This window comes from Rhipicephalus microplus, chromosome 4 (genome assembly GCF_043290135.1).
Source record: "Rhipicephalus microplus isolate Deutch F79 chromosome 4, USDA_Rmic, whole genome shotgun sequence".
In the NCBI taxonomy this organism is placed as follows: Eukaryota; Metazoa; Arthropoda; class Arachnida; order Ixodida; family Ixodidae; genus Rhipicephalus; species Rhipicephalus microplus.
The window spans coordinates 98987977-99010072 of record NC_134703.1 but is presented as its reverse complement, the minus strand read 5'-3'; positions in this window follow the sequence as shown (position 1 = coordinate 99010072).

Below are 22096 nucleotides of genomic sequence, written 5' to 3'. Positions count from 1 at the left end.
ACACCTGGATACAGCGCTCACATTTGGCGCACTCCCTTTCTCTTCGCTGGGAGTTCACTCAGTGAACACTTTTAGTTACCGCTCTGCAGCATCATTTTAACGCTTCGCAGTATAAATACCGTAGAAGCCAAGGCCAAAGCGCAGTGGTCTCGCAGCACAGCAGCAGCGCTAGCTCAGAGCCAAGACCATGCGGTGAGAGCGCAGGTGACCGAAGCGAAAATGGCTCGCCATCAAGAAAACCTGAAGATACGGCCCAGCGATGCAGAAGCGAAGAGGGTGCGTTGTCAGGCAAACCAATCACGCCTTCATGTAATTGTGGAGGAATTTGTACGAATGATTTGCGGGTTATCGAGCCTCTCCGAGCAAGCTCCTCTAACGTCATTCACTTTGTGTATATGGCTTTTATTTTTTCGTCTCGTATTACCCCTGATAGTGCCAACTTAACACTTCAGTTCTGCGTTTTATTCATCTCAGCCATTCAGAGTTTAAATGTTCAAATGCCATTGATATTTCTACCTTGTATTTATAAGACACGTTTTTGACGCAATCTAAGAGAGAAATAAAAGATGGCTAGCTGTCCTTGACTCCAGTGAATGTTTGTAGCTCGCCTGCAGTGTCCCCATCAGGTTCATACTTGTCAAGAGCGTCGTGATTCGGATATTAAACGCCTACTTGGCCACTTTTAGCTGAAGCGTGTTCGCACGATTTGTTGCCAGCTGATAAGGTAAGCAACGCGTGTCTATAGGGTACAATCTCGTTGCCCTTGCTTTTTCCCGGTGCTAGGAGGTGAACACTGCATGGCTGCACAAAGCGTCGATAGAGTGTACACGCGCCAACGTGGGTCTTCTCTTTTCGATGCGATGGTACGTCCACAACACTTATTTATACAGTTTTCTACATTGGTCGTTGTCGCGAACTATTCGCTTTTGGTGTCGGTCCATAGGGTGTAAAGAAGACGCCTGTATTTGGTGATGTTGAGAAAGCTGAGCTGAGAATGCCCTATAGAAAAAAAAACAATTCTTAACACGATTTTTTTTCTTTGTGCCTAAACAAACTAAATTCAAAAAATGGTCAGGCTTGAGCAGAACGCTCAGCCCAGTCACAGCGAAAGCATAAAGAGCAGCTTTTCAGAGCCTTTTCTAACCACTCTTTGAATATATGCTAGAAGCACACTTGCCGGGTACCCACTACGCCATAAATAATCAGCATTACTGTGTAGTAGGCTGGCAATCACTATGCTCTTCTTCGTCACTCTTCGGAGAAGCGTGGTATCCTCTAAACACTTGTTACAGATTTTGTACGAATTCTGTGTTGCATTCAGTGGCTAAAGACGATGAATAATGGCGCCTGAAGTGGGTATTTGGTACAGTTTATAAGTGCTCAAGAAGAAGTTTTTAAAAAGTGCTGGAGCATGGACGACTCACTCGTTGCGCCATTCGCATTGTGTGATGCCTGGTTGTTGCTTTGCTGTTCTAAAAGGCTTATTACTCATACTAACGCGATTTAAGTCTGCCTAAGGCAAGTTTGCGACCGCGTTGCAAGCACCGGCGTGGCTCCGCGGTAGAATACTGGTCTGGCACGAAGTGGTCCTAAGTTCAAATCACGCTATGTCATCACATATTTTTTTATTTAGTTTTTTTATTTCGTACAATATTGGTTACAGACACCAGCAGCAGCGGACAACTATGATGCTGTGCGTGACCCGTGTAGTGATCTCATGAAAGCTTTTGCCGTAAAAGGTGATGCACAGCCTCTCTGTTTTTCTCGTAGCTGAATTTGGGACCTCGCTTGGGCAATGCATGCGTGACCTTCCGCCTCTAGTCTGGACTCCCGAAGTAAGTTCGAACGTACGTCGTTAGCTACACCGAGTTACGCTGCGTCGATGTGGTTTGCTGAAGTGTCCAAGGGGGTTTGCACGAAACAAAAGAGCTAAGCTTTAGAGCATGTAATTTAGCATAATTGTACATTACAAGAAATTTGCAGAGTACCCGTTCATTAAGTGGTATAAACGGGTTTCCCCAGCACGAGATACTAAACTGTGTATGCGCCTGGTTAATGATGGCAATGATGATGATGATGCATCCAGGATAATTAGCGCCTACCAACTAATGAGGATCTCCTAAGAGCCAGTTGGACGATAAAGTTTGAATATATTTTAATGCGGCGACATGTTAAAGGCGTCAATTAGTTTATGTGTTCCATCTATTTATATTAGTTTTAGTCTAAATAATGTTGCATAAGCTCTCCAAGAAAAAAAAAACGATTTGGCCAGGATGACAATTGAAAAATTATTGGTAGTCGATGTATTAAATAATTGACTTGAATCACATCAAAATTTTTCTAGAGCACTGTATATATTTCAGTCTGAGCACCTGAGCAAATACGTCTGCAATGATATTGCTATTTTCATTCCTTCTCTATGTGCTTCGCTGAATGCCTGGCCTGCGTATACGTACTTGAATTTTTATTGTAATCATTTTCTTGTTACACAAAAATAGCACTGTCGTTTTCAAAGCAAGTACTTCTTGTTGTGTTCGTCAACATGTGATCAAATAACCCACACATGCGTCCGAAAATGTTTGATCTAATAAAGCCACGATGATATATGAATCGGGTACCGAAAGCTGGTTCAGTGCGCACCCCACTACGACGTAGTAAATAGAGCACAGCACTAGCCTCATGCCGGAGTATGCGCCTCATCTTGTAGCCCCGTGAAATGGTAACAGTGGGAAGTAGGGGGTTTGATTCATGGCCCAGAGTTTGTCATGTGACTCTTGCATCACAAACAACGACCCCACACAAAAGGCACTCACACGCCCGAATCGTATGAGGCTGCATTTTCCTCTTTGTGTCTTCACGTTACGCTGTGACACTCAGTCAACGCCAGCAAGCCCAACAACAAGTCATGGTAAAAAACAACAACTTGAATGCTCCAGTGGGTGAAGCTTCCAGCTTGCCAATAGCCAACGTCATCGAGTCTACCCCTGAACAAAACGTTGTGCCCCCCCTACCCCTAAAAAATACATGCAAGAACTTGTGCGGCTCGAAGATCGTCATTTGTCTACAAAAGGGCCTCGTGGGACAGCCCAATCTCGTGTCATTGCGTGTCACCAATGTGACACGGGCGGGCATTAATGTGTGACCTCACGATTTCATAGTTAAATGGGCTGAAGGTTGTAAAAATGAGAAGCAAGATCATTCGCAACCAGGTAATCTTCTGGGGAGAAAGTTTTAGGTCCTGATGATTCTTTTTTGTGGCGTTTTCAGTGTTGTTCTCACCCGAAAGATATTATGCTGCCTTTGTATATGTCGCCCAATAAATTGTTCCCATTTACATCTCTCTAGGAAGCACGATAAATTTATTCGACACGGGAGTAATATTTTGCGTAGGCTAAAGTCTTATTTCCGGGCCCCATTAGAGCATTCTGCTCCGTGTGTCCACAGAATAAACCGACCATGCCTCTGCGGTTCTGAGATGGTCAAGACATTTTTCTCGGAGGAATGTGAAGAAGGAATGTAAGTGAGTGAATGTTTCATATCTATCGGTGATGGAGCATAACATACAGATTTGGCATAGTGGGTACAGAACAGTGTGTTGCTCGGAGGCCATTGTGTGCGTTTCCAGGAAACATTTTCGGCCACGCATCTGAAAATAGTATGAAACTGCATGGTTGACGGAACAAAAGTTGAACGAGTTGATAGGACGGGTGCAGTTCGAGCTATTTTGCGAGTAGATAAACAAAGAGTTCACTGACACACTCACTTGAACCAAGCCTCAATATATTTTTGGGATTAAATATGGCTTTTTGTTCTCAGCCACGTCCCAACACTTAAGTTTATTCAAAGAACGGCTTCGATCTAGTGCAGCACCAACAATGTACTGCCAACTGTTGTTTTTGATGTAAACTTGCAGCACATGAATGCTGCAACAGGCATTTCTTGTGAATTGGCCGAATGGGTGCGTTAAGGAACCCTCCGCTTTTCTACATGAATATAGAGCCTGAATTTTCAAAGTAGATAAAGGGCATTTGATACGGTGTGCGATACTGTCAAAAGTGCTTGTGAGCATGTCTGTTGTCAGGAGTGGAAGTTTGACATTTTCAATAAACTTCCTTTCAAATTAGGCTGGACCCATCTTTTCAACTTCTTCTCGGGTTACGTCAGCCACGCAGGATCATTTGGTTCAAAGTCGTACCAACTAGCCTCCCAACACACATTGCTTGAACCTTCTGTTTACTTAACACATTAGGCACTCATAGGTGGTATTTTGATGTAGTAAAAAATTATTTATGTTCATACACAACATACCAAACATTGTTCACGACGCGTCACACTATTTCAACAGAACAGTCAAGAGGCTTCTCCACAATATTACAAGTACAACAGTAGAGCACGCTTTACAGGAACAGCGCAATCATCATCATCATCATCATCATCATCATCATCATCATCATCATCATCATCATCAGCCTGTCTACGTCCACTGCAGGACAAAGGCCTCTCCCATGTTCCGCCAGTTAACCCGGTCCTGTGCTTGCTGTTGCCAATTTATACCCGCAAACTTCTTAATCTCATCTGCCCACCTAACCTTCTGTCTCCCCCTACCCCGCTTCTCTTCTCTGGGAATCCAGTTGGTGACCCTTAATGACCAGCGGTTATCCTGTCTACGTGCTACATGCCCGGCCCATGTCCATTTCCTCTTCTTTATTGCAGCTATGATATCCTTAACTCCCGTTTGTCCCCTAATCCACTCTGCTCTCTTCTTGTCTCTTAAGGTTACACCTACCATTTTTCTTTCCATTGCTCGCTGCGTCGTCCTCAATTTAAGTTGAACCCTCTTTGTGAGTCTCCAGGTTTCTGCTACGTAGCTAAGTACCGGCAAGATACAGCTGTTATATACCTTCCTCTTGAGGGACAGTGGCAATCTACTTGTCATAATTTTAGAGTGCCTGCCGAATGTGCTCCACTCCATTCTTATTCTTCTAGTTACTTCAATCTCGTGGTTAGGTTCTGCGGTTATTACCTGCCCTAAGTAGACATAGTCTTTTACAACTTCAAGTGCACTATTACCTATCGCAAAGCGCTGCTCCTTTCCGAGGTTGTTGTACATTACTTTCGTTTTCTGCAGATTAATTTTAAGACCCACCTTTCTGCTCTCCTTGTCTAACTCCGAAATCATGAGTTGCAATTCGTCCCCTGAGTTACTCAGCAATGCAATGTCATCGGCGAAGCGCAGGTTACTGAGGTACTCTGTATTAACTCTTACCCTAACTGTTCCCATTCTAGGCTTCTGAAAACGTCCTGTAAGCACGCAGTGAATAGCATTGGGGAGATTGTGTCCCCCTGCCTTACACCCTTCTTTATTGGTATTCTGTTGCTTTTTTTATGAAGCACTATGGTAGCAGTTGATCCCCTGTAGATTTCTTCCAGAATGTTTATATATATTTCATCTACGCCCTGATTCCGCAGTGTCTGCATGACGGCTGATATTTCTACTGAATCAAACGCCTTCTCGTAATCTATGAAGGCTATGTATAGTGGTTGGTTATACTCTGAGCATTTCTCTATTACCTGATTGATAGTATGAATGTGGTCAATTGTTGAGTAGCCTGTTCTAAATCCTGCTTGTTACTTTAGTTGACTGAATTCTAATGTTTTCTTTACTCTGCTAGCAATTACCTTTGTAAATAGCTTGTATACTACAGAAAGCAAGCTGATCGGCCTGTAATTCTTCAAGTCCTTGTCATCTCCTTTCTTATGTATTAAGATGATGTTAGCGTTCTTCCAAGACTCTGGTACTTTTCCCGTCAGGAGACACCTCGTAAATAGAGTGGCTAGTTTTTCTAACACAATCTGTCCTCCATCTTTCAGCAGATCTGATGTTACTTGATCCTCACCAGCAGCTTTGCCTCTGTGCATGCTCTCCAAAGCTTTTCTGACTTCTTCTATCATTACCGGTGGGGTGTCGTCTGGGTTACTGCTAGTTCTTATAGTATTAAGGTCGTGGTTGTCTCGGCTACTGTACAGATCTGTGTAAAACTCCTCCGCTATTTTAACTATCCTATCCATATTGGTAGTTAATTTGCCTTCTTTGTCGCTTAGTGCATACATCCGCCTTTTGCCTATCCCAAGTTTCCTCTTCACTGCTTTGACGCTTCCTCCGTTTTTCAGAGCGTGCTCAATTCTCTCCATGTTCTACCTTCTTACTTCGCATACTTTACGTCTATTAATCAGCTTCGAAAGCTCTGCCAGTTCTATTTTGTCTGTTGTATTTGACACTTTCATGATTTGACGCTTCTTAATTAGGTTCTTCGTTTCCTGGGAAAGCTTGCCGGTGGGTGTCCTGTCTAGCTACCCTGCCTCCAACTTCCACTGCACACTCCGTGATGATACTCGTCAGATTATCATTCATTGTATCTACGCTAAGGTTGGTTTCCTCGCTAAGAGCAGAGTACCTGTTCTGCAGTGACACTCTGAATTCCTGTACTTTCTCTCTCAGTGCTAGCTCATTGATTTGCTTCTTGCGTATCAGTTTCTGTCGTTCCTTCTTCAAGTCTAGGCGGATTCGAGCCCGTACCATTCTATGGTCACTGCATCTTACCTTGCCAACCACTTCCACATCCTGCACGACTCCTGGGTGTGCAGTCATTATAAAGTCTATTTCGTTCTTATTTACGCCATTAGGGCTCCTCCATGTCCACTTGCGGTTTTCTCGTTTTCGGTAGAAGGTATTCAAAATACGCAGATTATTGCGTTCTGCGAATTCTACTAGTAGCTCTCCTCTGGAGTTTCTAGTGCCGATGCCATAATCTCCTACTGCCTGGTCTCCAGCCTGCTTCTTCCCTACCTTTGCATTAAAGTCGCCCATTACTATAGTATACTGTGTTTTCACCTTACTCATTGCCGATTCCACGTCTTCATAGAAGCTTTCAACTGAAGCGTCATCATGGCTGGATGTAGGCGCGTAAGCCTGTACTACCTTCTTTTTGTATCTTTTATTCAGTTTAATTACAATGCCTACCACCCTTTCATTAATGCTATAGTAATCCTCTATGTTGCCAGCTATGTTTCTGTGAATTAGGAACCCTACTCCCAGTTCTCTTCTGTCTGCCAAGCCCCGATAGCAAATGACGTGCCCATTCTGTAGCACAGTATAGGCCTCATCTGTCCTCCTAACCTCACTCAGCCCTATTATATCCCATTTAATGCCTTCTAGCTCCTCGAATAATACAGCTAGACTTCCCTCACTAGATAACGTTCTAACGTTAAACGTTGCTAAGTTCAAGTTCCAATGGTGGCCTGTCCGTATCCAGAGATTCCTAGCACCCTCTGCTGCTTTGCAGATCTGACCGCCGCCGTGGTCAGTTGCTCCGCAGCTGGTGGGGACTGAGGGCCGTGAGTTAATTGACGAATGCCTACGGGAGGGGGTGGCCAGATACTGCACCAGGGTGGCCAATCCTTCTCTGGTGAGATCATCGGTGTGTACCGGCTTTAAGCCGGTACGATCAGACAGTAGTGGGAATGCTCCATCCATGTCTTCCTTATTGTTGTTCAGCAGCGTTGGCGGCCACCCACCACGGAGCCCAACGAGGGGACGCTACAAGGTTACAAATGCTGAAACCTGCAGACGCCAGCCGTACAACGCCACTATAACCCAATGCGCCTAGACCAAGGTAGGCTATTTGCACAGGGTTAACCCTAGCCGCCAGAAAGTTTGGAAGTAAATGAAAAAGAGTAGAAGACAGGACAGATAAATAGTAAGAGATAAAGACGAAGATGTAGGGAGAGAGAGATAGGAAAAGGCGACTGCCGATTCCCCTGGGTGGGTCAGCTCAGGGGTGCCGTCTACGTGAAGCCGGGGCCAAAGGGGTGTGTTGCCTCTGCCGGGGGGCCTTAACGGTCCAATCACCCAGCGTCGGCTCAACCCCCAGGATCCCCTTTTCCTCGGACACGGCAAAGCCACGCACGGCTAGGCGTGGGAGGGAGTCGAAACTCCCCCGTTAGCTCGGGTTCGTGGTGTCGCTACACACCAAACGCCTACTTGCGCAGGCGCCCCTGCGCAATAAAGCATTATAATGTCAACAATACACTTGAGCAGCTTGCAGATGCTCAAAAAACAGCGCAGTATGGATATTTAGCGCAAAGCCCTGTGGGAAAACAAATACCTAGTGATCGCGGCGTGAACTACACCACACAAGGATGTGTTTATAAAACTATACAATATGAAACAATGAAGCATTTTTGTATACCCCACTGCCGGAGAACTTGCACCACGATCAAAAAAAAAGAAAAAGATAGGAACCCACGAAGCCAATTAAAAATGAACTAATACACCAAATGGACGTTGTCTACATAGACACATAGGTGTATGCCCACTCGTATAGTATGGCCGTTGCCGTGGTAGGCAACGACGATGGCCTTAATGCTAGCGGCTGGAATCGAACTGGCGGCGTAAATGCTGCGGAATAATAGGCTATCACATTGCCAATAGATTCTACAGAAGAAAAAAAGTGTGATCGGTGACTCCAATGTCGCAGTAATAATTTTGTCGGAAGGCGAACTTTGTCAGAAACACAAACAATATTGGTCAATTTTCGAGACAGGAGAAAAATCAAAATTATTCGGGTACGTGCACATTTCTGTCATGCCTGGCAATGAGGCGGCTCACACCACGGCTCAATGAAGCACCCACCGAGCAACTGAGACCCGCTAAGCTGAGGAGGAGGTCGTATTGATGCCTACAAAAATAGCACTAACCATTATAAATTGAAAACTCCCCAGTCTTCTTCTGCACAGCGAGTGCTGGTGGAGTGCCTCCTTTAGGTAAACACGTACCCGAATCTGGTGGCTTACAGTAATTATTACCAAGTTCGAATACCGAGGTGAAGATCCCTCAAAGCACAAAAGGGTCGTGAAATCACTAGAGATAGTGGTTGCAGACCATGCTGATAAGCACAGATTCAGAGGACCAGCTCAGTAAAATCCGAGGAGCAAAGGATGCCGTCAAATTCGAAGGGCTCCTGGTTAACGCATAGGCGTGGGATCCACACCACTGATGCTACCTGATACTTATGATAAAGTTTAATTCTCCTCCGCTTCATCGTATTGTTTGTTGCCACCATGTAGCGCATTCTTTGCGGATCCTTAGATAACTCGGGTGAGGACGCGTGCACAAAAGCTTACAATATCGAGTATACTCGTTTGCCTTTTAAGCCACTCCACGCCACTTGAGAGAAAACTCTTGTAAAAAATCCTTTCTATAGGTGTATCCTACCGTTTCCAGAGAGAACGCGTAAACAAATATAACTTGCATTTTGAGTAGTTGCAGCTAAACTTCAACGTACGCACGAATAAAAAAACAGTGCAGTGCTGACACTAACAAGTGGTATTTTATTGAAACTCTCCCCAGAATATATGGGTGTGGCATTGTACAGTTAAAACAAATGGGCAAGTACTACATAGAATGAACAAGATTGAAAATGGTGTGGCACTTGTGATAAAGGTAGTCGATTTCTGTCCGAGAGAGCACAACTAATGGGGCGGTGATACGATTCGTTCCTTTAATTTTTATGGTCACAGCTTTTATAATAACACGAGTGCCCATGCCCTTCTTTTTAGCAATGACTTCCGTGCTGTAAAGCGTGCATTGCACCCACATGTCCGACAATGGGATGAGAGGTGGTGTGTGACGGGGCATGCCTTAAAGAGACCTGAAACACTTTTTTGAGTAATTAATCAATTAATCAATTTTTAAGAATTAATTCACTGGAAATGCGTATTACCTCACGAATCGAACACCGCAAAAATTTTAGGAATTCGTCTAGTACGAGTGGAGTTAACAAAAATTTGTCACACGCTGCAATGACATCCCCCTTCTCTCGTCCTGACAAAAGTGCTGGAAGCTGAACAGGGAGAGATGCGAGGGGCAAACAGAACGTCCCTCGCACCTCGTGACCTTGGGCATTTTTACTTTTTTTCTTCGAATACGCGGCTTTTTCAGTGCGATCGCGCGCCGACGCGTGGACAAGTGACGGCCTCTCGCGGTGACCTCTGTAACAACCGAGCGTGCCATATTCAAATCAGCGAATGCCTTATAGATGGGCTTACTGGGCTTATTTTTCGTGACTTCTTGAGAGAAGAAAAAGGAATTTTCAGCTGACTTTAATAATTGAATCTGAATTCCAGGCCGCATGCTGCGCTATAATTTTCGGCTCGCGTGTTGTCGGGAGCCTCTACTACCGATTGGCAGCGTTTTCTGACTATGCTGAAAAAGTGTTGCTGGGCATTTTAACATGGTTCGCGTGTACCCTGGCTGTATTGTTCGCGCAGCGTCCCATATGCCGTATGTGCACCCATGCACATGACAATGGTATGCTGAATTCCATTTGCTGGTCACATGATACATACTTCTGCCTTTGCCTTACCTGGCATTGTTTCTGCACCGCGTCATTGTTGACGCGTTGGCGCACCATACGTCCTTTCAAAAGAGCAGAACACACTACATGTATGCCTTACAGTTTTGCAGTCTTCTTCTGGTTGTGACTTGGACCGTGTACATGTCTGTCTGTCTGTCTGTCTGTCTGTCTGTCTGTCTGTCTGTCTGTCTGTCTGTCTGTCTGTCTGTCTGTCTGTCTGTCTGTCTGTCTGTCTGTCTGTCTGTCTGTCTATCTATCTATCTATCTATCTATCTATCTATCTATCTATCTATCTATCTATCTATCTATCTATCTATCTATCTATCTATCTATCTATCTATCTATCTATCTATCTATCTATCTATCTATCTATCTATCTATCTATCTATCTATCTATCTATCTATCTATCTATCTATCTATCTATCTATCTATCTATCTATCTATCTATCTATCTATCTATCTATCTATCTATCAATCTGTACTAGCTACATAGATAGATAGATAGATACATAGGTATCGATGATCGATTTGTGGGATTTAATGTCCTAAAAGCACGATATGATTATGAGGGACGCCGTAGTGAAAGGCTCCGGGAATTTTGACCACCTGGGGTTCTTTAATATATATATATATATATATATATATATATATATATATATATATATATATATAACGGTAAGCAGGAAGGCAGGCAGGCTAAAAATGCCTGCAGCCTGCAGAGCGCTAAGAAATGCTTCACAATAGATCATAGATGATCTATTGTGATCATCTCCTACCATCAGTAGGAGATGATCACAATAGATCAGTAGGAGCTGATCTATTGTGACCAGCTCCTACTGGCATCTGTCAAATGAACTGAACAGAACGATTGTCAATCATTTATGCGGAGGTCGTTGGATCAATCCCAGTCTTAGCGGTCACATTTTGATGAACACGAAATGGTAGAGGCTCTTGCACGGTGCGACGTCAGTGCATATCAACGTACACCAGATGGTGAAAATTTCGGGAGCCCTGTACTGTGGCATCCCTTATATTCACATCGTGGTTATATTATGTAAACCTCTCGCTACTATTATTATTTCATTATGGTGCGTTCGGGGAAACTGTCCATGGTCGTGCCATGAGGCACGAGATTGTAATTAGTGAATAAAATTCTGCCAAAGATGAATCCCGATGATGAGATATGTCAAAGGTTGTGAAAAACAAGTCGTGAAGTTTACATTTAAACACATCCATATCAAATGCTTTTAGTGCTTTGTGTAATAGAAGAACGATGTGTTCAATTTGCTCGAGCTTCTAGGATATTCCGCATGGCCATCACTGCTATTTTGCCTCGTTTAATGCCGAGGTAGTTGAGGGACAAGCAGAATTGATGCTCGAGTGACAGCCTCAAGCCGAGTGTTGCCTTGGCAGTTCATTCCACAATTCCCCTGATTCCGCAACAAAGAAAGGCGCTCTCTGAAATCATTGCCTGTTTTAGACCCTTCTTCATAACATTTAATAGCGCAAAAATTTTTCGTAAGAGATGATTTCATTCAATCCTAATGCGGAAATTTATGACAAAGGCACCGGACCAATCAAAGGGCACACGTATGATCGGCGAGATGTGTGAGCTGATAATAAAGCTATGAGATATCGATATTAGAAACAACAAAACTCTTAACAAGTACTCTTACTGCATAACCTGATTTAGCTTCGTAGCCACTTCACGCGGAACAAACAAAATTCAAGAAAAGAGCACACATGGACAAGTGAAATATCTGCTCCTTCCTTCGTTGTTTTTTCACGCAAAGTAGCTAGGCCGGTTAGCAATCTTGCTCTTAATATAGTGTCTCTCTTGATATTTCTAAGAAGCCCTGGATTTTATCTTTTTTACTTAAAATAGACTAGTCGTCGATGAGCAATTGACCTGATTGCTGGCATAGCGTGTTCTAAAACGTTGCAGCCGACATCTGAATTTCTTCAGAGAAGGCTGAAATAGACATCTTTTATCAGAGTTCTCGCGCGTCGCACATGCATGGTCACTTCTCCTTCAGGTTTCCCTAGAAGAGATACTATGAACGACAATAAAATATGGCTTCGAAAATAATGACGGCAGCAAACGCCTTTTTTATTTCGTTTGCATCAGTTTGCGCTTTCCCCACCAGAAGCCGCACTTGAAAAAAATATGGCGCAATATGTTACGGAGTGGTGCCCGGGCCATCACCGAAGGCGTGGCACGCAGAAAAACTAGGACCTACTCATATTTCTTTCCGAGGATTTCTCGATGAAATCCTGGCTTTTTCTTGGATGGTCGATTTATCACGATTGTATACATGTCCCCGTTATAGTTTTTTACCGTGCCCGAAAGCTCCTTCGTTTAGCTTACATTCTTATGCTTCTTTTCTGTCTTATACCCTCGCACGATTCTCGTCTCAGAAATTTCGAGCCCTTAAGTTCGTATCTTTGAAACTATTCTGATCTTTTTTCCCCTCATAATAAAACAAAATTTGCCCGGCATTCCAGAGATAAAGTATGCAAGGGGCAAGTTGTCTGAGACGGGGCAATAAATAAATAAAGAAATATACTCGATCATATTGGGGGCGAAGGCATAAAGCCACCAGCAAAGAATTTTCGCAGAGAGGGTCATTTATCAGGAAATGAGAGGGTATAGCTTCTGAATTCTGTCTGCCGGGTTTTTGTGTGACGTGCTCAATTGAGCCTAGCACGGAAATGCTCTCCTCCATTTGTTGATTGAATCATAAGTGAACTGTTTGTGCCACCGATTGTGTACAATGACACAGGACTTCTGTTTGGAGTGAGCGTACTAGAGCATGGTGGGATGTTTCATGTGTCTTTTTTTCTTTGTCACATTTACGATCTCCATGAACCTTTTGGGGCTTTTAGATTGTACGTATAGTTCTTTACGTTAACGTGTTACTGGATATCGGCTTCCGTTTACCGTGTTACCGGAACGCATGTTTTTCAATAATTTAGCTCCCCATACGCAAACGATTACGTACGTACGTAAAGATGTACCCTTGACATTTTCCTAATCTATAAATGGTGATGCTAACTGCATTTAAACTTTATTTAACTTTGATAGAATTGAAGCACCTCTGCAGCGAAATTATGAGACGTGTTTTCTTTATTTTTTATTGTGTACAGCACCATCGTATGCGTAAAAGTTTCAAGAAATAGAAGGTTGCTGCGACTATGCTGTCGACAATAAGCGACACTTCGTGCAACTATAGTCTTGAACAAGTTGGCTTAGAAGTAATCTTTCTTGGGGGAGAATGATTCAAAGGGTAACTTCGTCCTAATACCGCCGCTGCGCGGTTCATACACCAGATTTACAACGCACGACGTTTCTGCAGTAACAATTTTGTGATAGCTTGGTTCAATTTGGTACCGCTAGATGGCACCACCTATATATATTGTCGGGGGCTCACATCTTTACTGCTTCATTGTTTTAGGCCATAGCTTTGGTAACCCGTCTGAAACAGCGCATTCGCTATTGGCGCTTGCACCTGAGCTTATTTTGACTGGAATGCTAGAGTCTCCACAATGCAGATATCGCGAATTTCTATGAACAAAGCAGGGTTTGCCAAATAGTGCCGCAAATGTACAGCCTATCCAGCGGGTACTTTACGTAAATGTTTGCGTTCCGTAAAGACTCGCGCATGGGCAGCTTCTATCCGGAATCCGGTAACATGGTAACATTTAGATATATACGTGTAAGCTAAAAGCCCCTATTATCTCCTCTGTCACCAGGCAGGCGTGTCGTCTCTTTAAGGTGGTAATGGCTGATGAGGACATTTATATTTCTGCGTGTGACACTCATGCATGTGTGCATTGTTATTAAATCGGTAGTAGTGCGATGAAAAGAAACGTGTACCTGACTCCCATTGTAGTACACAAAACAAAATTTTCGTTTAATTGACATCTCTTCTTTCTCTCTCGCCCTCCTCTCTTCATCTTGATTTACAAATTCATACTAAAGAAACAGGAACATGGTGTTCAAACACAGATGCATGAGAAGACACCTCCTAGTTTGTTTGTGTGTTTTCTTTGGGGGAGGGGGAGATGAATGCTCGCCAAATAGTTCAACTTTTTCCTGATTGATCTAGAATCTCCCCTGTATTGTTATAGATTTCAATGCACTCCCCACTTTGCACTTGGGACTGGTCGTCTGTTCGTGCAGTTTATTGAATCAAGCATTTATAATTTTTAAAAGACGAGTTGAGAACGTTGTCTTTGAGATCCGCGTGAAGTCCGCGTGAAGTTGCGAATAACAAACTTCCTCTTATCACGATATGAGGGTTCCTGTCTTCGCACAGTAGTGGGAGAAAGAGTAACGTCATAGCATGTGCTTTTATTCTGATGCGTTCGTTACGCAGCGCATCGTAGACTCCTATATTTTTGGAAAGTTTAGCTTGTTTTCCACGTACGTTAGATATCTTGTTTTCCTGAGGCAAGACACTATCATTATGAAATCTCGCGCAGGGTCGGCGTCCTATGAAAAGCTATGTTTTTTTAAGTGTTGTTATAATAATATCTCCTCCATCACTGTGGCTCACTTACCACCACTTGCTTCAGTTGGAAGTGTTTGAAAGAAATGAGCAGGCCGTAGCCTTGTCACCGTCTCACAATGTGGTTCTTCATCATTAAAAGAACAAATATTCATTTTGTGAACGAGCACTCACGACAACCCTCCATGGTGCCTTTGAGAGAGAGAGAGAGGAAACTTTATTAGAGCTTGGCCGGCAGCTTGGTCTTGGTGGCCTCAGATGGCGGCGCTGAGTCCCTGAACTCGGGCGGCATCTTCGGCCTGCCGGACAGCCCAGAGCTGGTCGTTGAGCTCCGAGCTTCTGAGCGCCGCCTCCCAGCGGCGGCGTCGCCGACGGAGAAGGTCCCCCGCGGCTCCCGCAGACGGGACGGCGGCGGGAACGAGTGAGCTCGAGGCTTCCTGTTGCCTGGTATTGGCAGCCGCCATAGGCGCATCGCGAACGGCGGCCGTTTCTCGACCATTGTTACCGGCGCATTCCCAGAGCATGTGGCGCAGCGTTGCTCTGTGCCCGCATGCTTTACATAGATCGGTAATGTGTAAGTGCGGGTAGCAGTGGCGTAAGACGACCGGGCTGGGGTAAGAGTGGGTTTGTAGTAAGCGATAGCTTACGGCATCGTGTCTGTTTAATTTGTCATGCGGTGGCGGGAACTTTCGCCTTTCCAGTCTGTAGTGTTGCGTAATATCTCGGAACGTGATGAGACGATCACCCCACGACCGTTGTGGTCTGTGTTGTCGCTGCGTGTCTGTCGAAGTGTCTCGATCCGGCAGATCAGAAGCCCCGCTCTCGGGAGCGGAGGCGGCGGCCACGGAATGTGCCACGGCTCGGCGAGTGAGACCTCGAGCCGCGGCGTGGGCCGCCTCGTTGCCCGGAAGCGGGACATCGGTGTGTGCCGGGGTCCAAAGGAGGAAGACTGTTAAATTTTGTTGTGGCGATCGCGACGCTGAGTCACCATGACCGCACATCTTAAGGATGCGGGCCGCTTCCCGCGAGACGCGGCCGCGCGCGAAGCCGCGGATTGCTGCCTGCGAGTCGCTGATTACGATCGTAGCGTTCGGCACCGTGGCGATTGCTAGGGCTATCGCGGCTTCTTCGGCCGCCTCCGTATGTCCCGTGGTCACCGTGGCGCTCGCGAGGCATTTGCCCGCACGGTCAACGACCGCAGCGGCGTGTGCGTGTCTCCCGTCCCCATATCTCGCGGCATCTACGTACACAACTTCATCGCTAGTGCCGTACTTCTTTTGAAGGTCTCTAGCTCGCTGGTTACGGCGCCCGACGTGGTGTGTCGGGTGCATATTCTTAGGAAGCGGCGGAACAATTAGGCGGTCGCGAACCGAGGCAGGAACATCCGCTTTTTCTCCCTGCTGAGTGTGGTACCGGATGCCAAGTGACTCGAGGATGTGTCGACCCGTCTTAGACCCCGACAAGCGTTCGTTTTGCGAAACGACATGGGCCTCAATTAACTCGTCGAGTGAGTTGTGCAGTCCAAGTTCTAGTAACTTTTCAGTGCTCGCATTCAGTGGAACTCCAATTGCTCTCTTGAAAGCCTTTCGTATTATACATTCGATTTTGTTTTTTTTCTGAGCCTAGCAATTTGAGGTAGGGGGCAACGTATGTTATACGGCTTATTGCGTACGCCTGCACTAGACGGATCGCGCAGTGTTCGCGCATACCAGTACGTCTGTTCGTGATACGACGTAGGAGTCGGATCGTGTCGTCTACCGAACGACGTAGTCTTCGCACCGTCTCACCATTATGGCCGTTTGCCTGCAGGTGTAACCCCAGAATTCTAATTTTGTCTACGTGTGGAATGGGAGTGCCATCTGCCAATAGAACGCTTATTTTGTAGCACTCCCTTTCCTCGTCGCGCGGGGTTTTGCGACCTCTACTTGTAGGTTTGTAGATTAGAAGTTCCGACTTGGTTGCCGAGCATTCGAGGCCCGTTCCTCTCAAGTACTCCTGAACTTCGTCTACACCTGCCTGGAGCGTACGCTCGACGTGACCATCACAACCTCCGCCGGGAACCCAGAGGGTGATGTCATCCGCGTAGATACTGTGATACAATCCTTGTATGCCTAATAATTTCTCGGGTAGCCCAATTAGAACTAAATTAAAGAGTAATGGCGAAATTACGGAGCCTTGTGGCGTGCCCCTCGAGCCCATCTCAAATTCTTGCAGTTCCACATCTCCAACGACGACGCGTACGCGTCTGCCGGCAAGGAAGTCACGTATGTAATTATATGTTTTTTGTCCTAGTCCTAATGTTTGAACTCTGTTTAAAATTGCTTCGTGTTTAACGCTGTCGAAGGCCTTTTTAATATCTAGGCCAAGGATCGCCTTGGTTGAGCTGGTAATGTCATCAACAATGTGGTGCTTCAGCTGAAGCAACGCGTCTTGTGCGGAGAGATTGCGGCGGAATCCTAGCATGGTGTGCGGAAATACATCGCGGACTTCGAGAAAGTCAGTCACGCGTTTGAGGACTGCGTGCTACAGAACTTTTCCTACACAAGACGTGAGCGAAATTGGCCTTAGATTATCAAGCGCAACCTGCTTGCCCGGTTTAGGAATCATGATAACTCGAGCTCTTTTCCATGCTTCAGGAAGGGAACCGCGTTGCCAGCACTCGTTGACATAAGTCACAAATCGGGAGATTGACTCGTCATCTAAGTTGCGGAGAGCCTTGTTCGAAACCCGGTCCAGGCCGGGCGCCGATCGGGTGTTTAGTTCAAAAAGGACTGCCCGAATTTCCGCTTCGCTAAATTCGGCGTCTAGTTGCTCATTAGCAACGCCGTCCTAATCTGGGTGTTGGACGCTCTCTGCCGACTTAAAGTAACGGTCACGTATTGCACCGAGAAGGTCATCGCCTTTATGATCGTTCACAAGTCTCCGAGTTTTATGGCCTTGAGCGGCACGAGTATCTTCCGGATCCAATAGGTGCCGGAAAAGGCGCCAAGCACTCGCCCCGCGCATCTGTCGCTCGAGGCCGTTGCACAGGTCTTCCCATTGTGACCTACAGACTTGGAACGCATGTTCCTCAATTTCTCTGTCTAACCGTGCTATGCGTTTTCTCAACGCCCGGTTATGTCTTTGGCGCTTCCACCTCTTGAGTAGGGCTTGCTTTGCTTCCCACATGTGTAGGAGCCTGCTGTCGATTACTTCGAGCTTCGCTTCGGGCGGGATGTGGCACGTTACCGCGTCTACGTCCCGATTGAGCGTCGCGGTCCACTCGTCTATATCCGTGATCGGCTCGTCGCCTCGCCCGCCTTCTGCTCGCTGTTTGCGGAACGCGTCCCACTGCACTAATTTGAGTTTACGGCCTGTGCTTTCAGAGTATGTTCTACGAACGCTCAGGCCCGTGTCTACCGTAATCTCTATCAGAGAGTGGTCACTCCCTAAGTCCTCCTGCGTGTTTTGCCAAGACGCCGCGGTGACATTCGACACGAACGCGAGGTCCGGTAGCGTGTCTGCGCTCACGCTGTTGCCCCGGCGCGTCGGATCGGCGGGGTTCACGATCAGTTCAAGCCGTTGGTCTTGCGAGTCTTCCCAAAGGTGTTTGCCCTTGAGCGTTTCACGCGTGTATCCCCAGGCCCCATGGGGCGCATTAAAATCACCCGCAACTAGCAGAGGTGCGCCGTTGGCGGCCGTGCTTGCTCTCCGGAGCAGCCCCCCAAATCGGTGCTGTAGCGTGGGTTTACTGTAGACGTTAAGTACAAACAGGCCTCGGCCGCGCTTAGGAATTAATTCTACAAAAACATGCGGTATCCTTACGCACTCAAGTTCGCGCTGCGCCACCGTGATGTTACGTCTAACTAGCACGGCGGCGACCGGCGCCGGACGCGGCGGGGGCGACGACAGCGACCGCGGTCGCGCCGACGACGAGAGCGGATCGCTCCGCCTTCGGCGACCCGCGGCCGCCCCCGGCGCCCCACCACGCGCCGAGCGCTGTGTAGCACGTTTTTCTTTCCGCCTGTTGTCCGCCGCGGCCGCATTTATGGCTTTGTAACCAGCTAGTTTTGCCGGATAATTTGTTTCCTGCAAAAGGATAATGTCCGGTTTCGTCTCACGGCTTCGAATAAATTGCTCGAGATTTCCCCGCTTCCTCCTATATCCCCGGCAGTTCCACTGCCAGATCGTGTACTGTTGTTTGTGAGTGTTAGTGTGAGTGTGCGCGTGTCTAGCCATGGTAATGCTTGTGTTTAATTTAGCCCATCGCCGTCGAGGCGACTGGGGTGCGGCTGAATCTGCGGCTCGGCGTCTGGCAGCGCGTTCTGCTGCTGCTGACTCTGTTGCTGTCTAGCGTAGGGCTTACTCACCGTTCTAATCGGTCTGCCCGCAGATGGCGGGAGTCGCGCTTCAATGTTTTCTATGCGCGCCGTGTGCGCGGTGAGCATTTGTGTCATTTGTTCAGAGAGCTTAGCTATCGCACTATTGAACATGTCATTCATCTGAGCCACCTGTTTAGCTAAACGTTCATCGAGGCTGGTCTCTATAGTATCGATTTGTTTCTGTAGCTTATCATAACGGCCAAACCGCTGTGTGGATTCGTGCCTGGCAGGATCTAGTGCTATCCTTTTCGCGGTACACGGGCGGTCTTCGCGTCCGCCTGCCCCCTCTCCCGAACTGCTCTCGTCATCCGTCTCCGTCCCCGCCGCCTCGGGTCTCGACGGAGTCGAAGACCGAGGCGTCGGTGGTGGCGGCGCCGTCGACTGTTGCTGCGGTTGTTGCATTCGTGGAGCCTCTCCTTTCAATTTGGAATTTTCCGCTCTAAGGGCGGCGTTCTCACGTTTCAGCTCTGAAATTATCGATTGTAATGGTCCTAGGCGTTGTTCTAGCGCTCGCTCTACCGCTAGCTTGAGCTCGCTCCCACCGCCGCCACCGACGGCGGGACCGCCAGGACGTCCCGCCGAAACAGCGCCGCCGGCGCGACAGGCGGCTACATCCGCCCATCTCACCTGCTGCCATGTGCACATGGGTCCTTGTTGTTGCGGCTGCCGCCACGTCTGATGCTGCTGACTTTGTTGGGTGCCTTGGTTGACAGCTGCGGCGCCCGGAACGGCGCCACCGCGCGTCTTCGACATGTTTCTCGGCCTTGGTGTCCGGCTGCGAGAGCGGGACCGGGATTTACCGCCGCCGCCTCTCGCGTCTCGGCTTGTCGAGCGTCCTCTTCGGGTGGCGTTGGATGAATGACTGTCAAACGCCGGATAATGATTGTAGTAACCTCCGTTGCCTTCGGTGCTAATGCCGCTGTTCTGCCGTTTGTTCTCCGCAATATTTTTCGTGCGCTTTCACTCGAAGATAACGCACATGATGAGCAGTGCTATTTTACTTCATATGGACAATGTAGAGAGAGAGAAAATTTAATGCGGAAAGGCAGGGAGGTTAACCAGAAAACATATCCGGTTTGCTACCCTGCACTGGGGAAGGTGTAAGGGGAGGCAGAAAAGTAAGAAAACGAAATGGGAAAGGGAGGAAGAGAAGCACAAACACACACACACACACGCGCACACAGTAGTGTCACAATCGTTCAACGAGGCGGGTCGCTCGCATAAACTTCATCAGCGCCTTCGTTGCTTTCTGGCGTGAAGCTCGATCTTTCCGACATTCCAAGATTGACTGCTCAGAAAGTGGCTGGTCGTCGAGGCGAGCAAACACTGCTGAGAGGGACTGTCGCTGAGAGCTGTACTGGGGGCACTGACATAAAATATGTTCAATTGTTTCGTCATTGTCGCAATGGTCGCATGCAGCGCTGTCTCTCATTCCGATGCGGTAGGCAAAGGCGTTCGTGAAAGACACCCCAAGCCACATGCGGCAGAGAAGGGTCGTCTCGGATCGGGGTAGGCCAGATGGAATAGTAAGTCGTAGGCATGGGTCCAGGCGGTGAAGGCGGGTGTGGAGAAAACCGGGCGTATTCCGCATAGACCTTGCGGAATCCTGCGCAAGCGTATTAATCTTTGCTGCTGCGTCGCTTCTTGATAGTGGAATAGGTTCCATCACTCCATTTTCGTGAGCATTCTTAGCTGCATCGTCGGCATGCTCGTTACCGATGATGCCGCAATGGCCTGGTAACCACTGAAAAGATATGTCATGTCCTTCGTCTATTAGGTGATGGTACAGTTGTCGTATTTCGAGCGCCAATTGGTCTTGAGGCCCACGACGTAGAGCATTGTGTAGACATTGGAGAGCTGGTTTCGAATCAGTAAAAATGCTCCATTTTTGTGGTGTCTCTCGATCAATCCTGCGGAGTGCGCTGCGGAGTGCCGCGAGCTCCACGGCTGTCGATGTCGTCTTGTGTGACGTTCTGAACTGGATGGTTTCGGCTCTTGCTGGGAAGATCACAGCTCCTGCAGATCCTCCAACAGTTGTCGAGCCATCCGTGTAAAGTTTGACATGATCTTTGTATTCTTCGTGTAGCATGAGTAGAATCATCTGCTTTAAAGCTGGCGCCGAGAATGGACAATGTAAGAGACCTCACGGCGACAGTCATAGAGGAAATACACCTGGAGCGTTCATGTAATTGATATATATAGAAATTATAGTTCAGATGAATGTTTTCTCCTTGTCTGTATCTTTCATTCACCCTTCTACCTTCTCGATAGCAGGGTAGCCTACCCGGCTCAGCCTTGATTAACCACCCCGCCTTTCTCCTTATTCTTTTTCTCTCTAGATCACACACATACTGAAATGGAAACAAACCATGACAAAAAAAATGCATAGTATGAATGGTCATCGACTTCTGTGAGAGAAAAAGCAGCGGCGCGATACGCCCTTCTCTCCATTGCTTTTCATATTGTTCATCAGAGAATTCGGAGTCTGGTTCATACGGACAACGGGGTCTCCTGAATTCACAAAATGCGTACTAGAAATTAACGTGAATTTTCGAAATCAATGACTATGCTAGTTCAGAAAAAAGGTTGAAGAAGCCAGATTTCTTTTTTACATATTTGGTCTGCGGTCCTGACGATGGATTTTTATTATACGCCTGCGTAAGCCGAAGCAATAGTTTGTGGGCAGCGCTCATAACGACGTGTCGCATATAGGTGACTAATATAACTTTCGTCTTTTAGTTACCAGATATTTTTTGAGTGAAGCGGAAGTTCCAGGATATAGGACACATAGACGGCGGTTCTCGTATT